Source organism: Amblyomma maculatum, chromosome 1 (assembly GCF_055883805.1).
Source record: "Amblyomma maculatum isolate TAMU_Amacu chromosome 1, ASM5588380v1, whole genome shotgun sequence".
Taxonomy (NCBI): domain Eukaryota; kingdom Metazoa; phylum Arthropoda; class Arachnida; order Ixodida; family Ixodidae; genus Amblyomma; species Amblyomma maculatum.
Genome location: NC_139344.1, coordinates 326,010,756 through 326,016,755, shown reverse-complemented (window position 1 = coordinate 326,016,755; position 6,000 = coordinate 326,010,756).

Below are 6,000 nucleotides of genomic sequence, written 5' to 3'. Positions count from 1 at the left end.
TTTAAATTTACAGCTCGGCTTTACTTCCGCCAAAATATGAGTCACGTGACCCCTCTTGCTGAGCGATATCGACGCCAGCGTTATTCGCTTCAGTCGTGAAGCTCGCGCCCGATGATCATTTCAATAAAGCTTACTACAAACATCATCATCAACAACAACAGCCGGTCTATGCCCCACAGCAGGAAAAAATACCTCTTCTATATTCGTACAATTAACCCGGTTCTGGGCTAGCTGCATCCGCTTAACCCCTACAAACTGCTTAATCTCATCTACCCACATAATTTTCTGCCGTCCTCGCACCGTTTGCCTTTCTTTAGAATCCCATTTGTTACCCTTAGCGACACTCTGTTATCCTCCCTTCGCATTACATATCCTGCCCATGTCCATTTCTTCTTGATTTCAACTAGAATTTCGTTAACTTGAGTTTGCTCTCTGACCCACACTGCACGCTTCCTATCTCCTAACGTTACACCTACTAAGATACTCTGTTGGGCGAGCTGGCTTTCTTTTATTTTGTCCTTTGTCTTCGTGTTCGCGCTGCTTAAATTAATAATGAATAGTTGCACCTACTGTTTTCCGTTCCATAGCTCTGCGTTGTCCAACTCTTTTGGTTAGCTTCCACGACGCTCCAGCCCAATCTTAACCTCCTAGTTATTTCCTTTTTGAGGTCCGGATCTGTAGCTGTCCTAAATAAACACATTCCCCTACCATTTCCAATGCCTTGCTACCTATTGTAAACTGCTATTCCTTTCCGAGGCTTTTGAACATTACCTCAGTCATTTGCGCGTTAACTTTGAGGCCTATCTGATCTGGATGTCTAAGTCATTTGCCATCCTTTTCCATTCGTCTCCCCAGTTACTTAACAAGGCAATGTCATCAGCGAATCACGGATTACTGAAGTATTCTGCATTAACCAGAGCCAGTATCCCTAAATGTTTCATTCCAGGTCTCTGAAAAGTTCTTCTCTGCAAGCGATAAATAGTACAGAGTAGATTGTGTTTCCTTGTCTGACATACTTCATTATGGGAATTTTGTTACCCTTCGCGAAATGTGAGCCCAAGCTAGACAGAAGTTTGTGCGGAAAAATGCATTGCTGGTGCGGTCTGAGCAGCGCGAAAGTCGCTATACTCACCTTTTCCGAAGACTCGCACTTTGTCCGCTGTGCTCTGGGTGAGGAATGGTCGTACGAGTTTCCACAGGATGGGGAAAAATATAGGTGCTGCGACGACGAGACACGTTGGCAAGGTTATCGAGCTTGGCGTTTGAAGGGGGATTAAGATTACTAGCAGCGTATCGGTTTTAATCCGTGAATTAAGCGTCACGTGACGACCAACTTCCGGCCCATGAGGCCTCTATTTGACCTGTGATCGCGTTGGTGAATGTCACCCTATGATAGTTAGTCGTAAATGAAAGGCCGTGCACATAACTAGCTCGCGTATCACCTTCTGCTCTTAAAGCCTGCTCTGACCATCACCGTTGTTGAGGTTCGGTTAGTAGGTCATGCAAGATAGCTTGCACGTTCACCAGCATGATTAGGTGGGTATCTCACGGAGTAGATATGAGAAGTCACAGGAGACACAATATTTGGCGAAAATTAGTCTGTGGTTCGTCCCCTGACTTCGCCTTTTGACTTTAAAGTACATCCACACGAAGGATATTTGACCAGCGGACCATATGCGTCCTGTAAAGGTCCGATAAGGGACCTTCCTCCATACATGGACCAAGCAGGGAGTTGAGTGGAAGGAAGGAACAGCTCAAACAGACGGGACATGTAGGAAGGCGAGACAGACACATGAGCTCATGTATCTGTCTCGCCTTCCTACACGTCCCGTCCGTTTGAGATGTTCCTTCCTTCCACTCAACATGAACCAACCAGCCTGACAAAGCCCTCTTCTTGAAAGCAGAGAGTTCACGGGGCAGAAGTAGGATGGCACATGACTCTTGGTCGGTGGCACATCGATCCTTCACGTGAATCGAATCTGAGCACGAAAATATTCCTCCCCTCCGTTACGAGTATTTCTCTCGCCATCAGACGGTAAAACATTGCAAACCATGAGCCACTGGTCGAGATGAGAATCGAAAAATTGGCCAGTCAATTTTAAGGTTACTCTTCCAGCATAATATGACATCCAGGGAAATTACTTGCAAAACAATGTCCACAAAACCAGCAACAATCACACAAAATACGTTCGATAAAACTCCGAGATAAAATGTAGTCTAGGAGCACCGGCCGGATTTACCAGCTTAAGCAGTGCATCATTAAGTAGCCCAGCAGTATCGCTTCCCAGTAGCTAACATTGATATCTAGGGTGGTGCCAACATATTGCTGAGTCCATCAAAGAGAACCGGCATAAGGATGCAAGTTCGAACAAACGATGCGTCACGTCGTCGTGGAATCTGATGGTATAGCAAGTGAGCGAGCTCCCTTCACTTTGAGAATCATGAAGTAGTTACTAGTTAGTGATAACTTCATTCAGATACGACAGGACAATTCTGTCGCTGATGTGGCACTGGCCTACCCAATTGCTTTCGAAGACATTTTGCTGGGTTGTTATATTTGACTGTGATTGTTTTATGCAAACAAGTGTCCCCGTTTTAGTTAATTTTACCTCGAACGCAAACATGGTATGGTAGACAATAAATATCAGTAAACAGGCGGGACGCAGCTCTTAATACTTAATGACCCCTGACGGCACTTGCCAGTGGAAGACCACTGCTGAAGAGCTATGGAACGCTGACTTGCCGCTCAGAAAGTACCACGCGCAGGCACCTGAACCTGATTGAACTGCTGAGGCCTTACAGAGCGACGGCGAGACGAGGAAGTCAAGTCGGGTGGCGTACTACAATTAGAAGAGGGCGCTCTCACGGGAGGACTTTTGAAGAAGTGATGCGACCTAGACGACCTCCTTACCTTCCGGCCTGGCCACATTTCCTGCTACGCGCTACGTTGGTGCGAAGTGGTTGCCGTGATTGTGTTGAAAGGCCACCTTTCAAGAAATGCATGGCATCTGCGTGCTGTAAACAGGCTAAATGCTTTCCTATCGCCTGTAGCGGAAGGCATCCTCCACGCGACAGCAGAGCTTGACGGCTTTGAAGAAGCTGTTTCCTACATTCTGCACCAAACCCCACGCTGTTTGGTGATTTTCACGGATTCCAGAGCAGCGCTGCAAACCCTGTCTAATCTGCAGAAAAAAGACCGGTCACCAGCCAGTTTCTGTCGTTTGCTGCCTATATACACCCCTTGGCTGCAGCCCCAGGGTACTGTATAACTTGAGTGGATACTCACTCACTGTGGCATCCTGGCCAACAAAAATAGCGATGCACCGTTAAAACTACAAGCGGATTTTTTTCACTATATCAGACTCGTCCCGACAAGCTAAAATATATTATTTATGAGAAAAATTATCTGCTCTAGAGCTCACCAACACATCACCCCCTTTTCTTCATTGCATCGGCCGACATATGAGATTTAAATAGAAGCTAGCTTAGGCTTTCTCACCATCTGGAAACTGTTTATCGTTGACTTTGGCTGAAAGCTGCACACCACTTAAATTTCCATTTAGGACAAGAGAACAGACCACACTTCGGAAACTGGACTCTGTCCAAAGAGTGCGGCATAATCTATTTGAACACTTAGCTTATGCCGATGAACGTGCGCATTGTTAAGATCGCATGGAGTCACTCCCCCAAGTACCGCTAACAAGGAACGGTTCGTTAAGTCCCTTAGCCTGCCACACTTAGAAAAGACGGCCAGTGCATGTTTGCCTTTTTAGACAACACTGGCAGCCTAAACAAACTCTAAACCTTCTTGTTTCTCATCATTATGCATTTTTCATGCGGTGAACTTTGTGAGCCCTTCAACTTATTTTTTTTTATTATTCTTTAGTTCTGCTCATCGATGCATTTCAGCCTGAATTCGAGGGTCGCGTTATTTATTTTGCCTTTAACATTTCCCGCAACTCTCTCCTTCTGTCTTTCTCTCCCCAATTCTCCTACTCACGCAAAGTAGCACGTAAGCGGTTTTTAAACAGCGGTTAAGTTTTGTTTTCTTTAGTTTTCAAGAAAAATCCTTTAATATAGAGCTCTGATCTGGTTTATTACGATCTCCTTGTTAAGTGTTCTCTTCTTTAACATACCAAATTTTTACCTCGTGTTTTTGTTTTATTATTAAATTATTTTATTTTGCGATGTCGTTTTAGTTCCTGGGTCAAGCTTTTCTTTTCATTGGAGCATCGACTAGTATACACTAGAGGGCAAATCCTGACTCTTCTTTCTTTTTTCCTCTAACTTTTCTTCCTGGAGCGACACCACCTACAAAACTCTGCTTAAATGTGCAGAATGAGAGCTCCGCACTGATATATAGGTTGTCTGGGAGAATGTCTTGATACCCAACACCGTCGCCTCTGGGATTAACGTACCCTAGGCTTGTGACCGTATTGATCCTCTAGCTGACTGTCATGCCATGCGTTTCAACTTCTCCCCGTATTGGCAACGAACTCACCGTTAATGGCGATGCACTGTTCCAGGCATTCCGGGAAGTGGCCCTCCATCATTTGCAACATGTCCGTAATTGACTTCATGGCTGCGCTGCCAAACACCAGAAGTGAGTTCATATTTCGCGTTGTGTAATAATTTATCCCAGCTTCCTTTTACAGATTGCCTATGCGACTAGCGGAATAAGTAAAGACATCAGCGACCGCAGACAGACCGACAACTGCATGACAAAAACAACAGAAGCAAACATTTACGAGAGTGAAAAACATTTGCGAGCGCTCGATGCTTCCTTGAAAATGCTCCATCTTCAAATAGAAAGGAAAACAAATACAATGAAACATCAACTCCGGTGACATATGAAGCTGGACATCTCAGACGCTTCCTGTTAAGTGCCACGGGACTTGATGCAGGAACTTTTGAGAGAGATTAAAAAGCAAAAACAAAAAAAAAATCAATCCGCGCTCGCCACGTCAGATTTTAGTCTCTTTATTATTATTTTTTTTACGCATCGTTTAACCTTGACAGCTGCATAGAGGCCTGACTTGTTGACCGCACCCGTTCGTCTGTAATTATTTACATGGAGCAATGTTCCCTTTATTAAATGAATATTTGTATTGCATGTATTATTTTTTTATTTATACTGCTATCTTTTTCCCCTCATTTCTTTCCCCGCGCATGCGTTGTCAGTCATCTTTTCCTTGAGGATCGGCAGTATTTACTTTCCATGTAGTTGTGAGCCTATTTGTCCTCTTCTTCCCTGCCCATTTTTGTATGCTCACAAAAACAGAAACAGCAGGAATAACTTATTTTCATGAAGCAGTAGAGTGCATCGTGTTCTCGACCATGTGAAGCCAAGAGTGGCTCGTTGGGCAAAGCTCGGTAGCAGGCCACGATAATCTGTTTTTTACTCTCTAAATAATCATCATATTTTTTTTTATGAACGTAAAAAGACAATAAAAATGGCTGAACAAAGGAAAGAGGAAATGTTTTCTCTAAATTCAAAAAACAATTTGGAGAAACAAGTATAAAAAAAAAAGCACAATGATTCGTGACTGTACACAAAACTAGGATAAAATTGTACCCAAAGAATAAGAGATAACAAAAAGCAAAAAGAAACAGTTTTCACATTTTCTTTAAATAAATAAAAAATACCAGGACAATATACTTTAGCCTGTTTTTTAATAATGCCCTTCATTACCCTCATCTCTTCAGGCAATCTATTTAATACCTTGGAAAGACAAAAAGTGCGCTTGATCTCACCACATGTTCGGCTAGTAAACATACATATCAGGGAGGCAGCACAAAGATTTTGAGCAGGTGAAAGATGAACTAAGAATTATCGAGTACAAAGATGCCTGTCGACAGCATAATTCAGAAATGCCATGTTAAATTCATGGAAGCTGATGCTGAGAAACAGGTCTTCACCGTTTACAAGAGATTGTTATATACGCGAAACTTTAAGGCGCTCTTCAACCAAATAACAACTTGCCTTCTCTGAAAATCTGC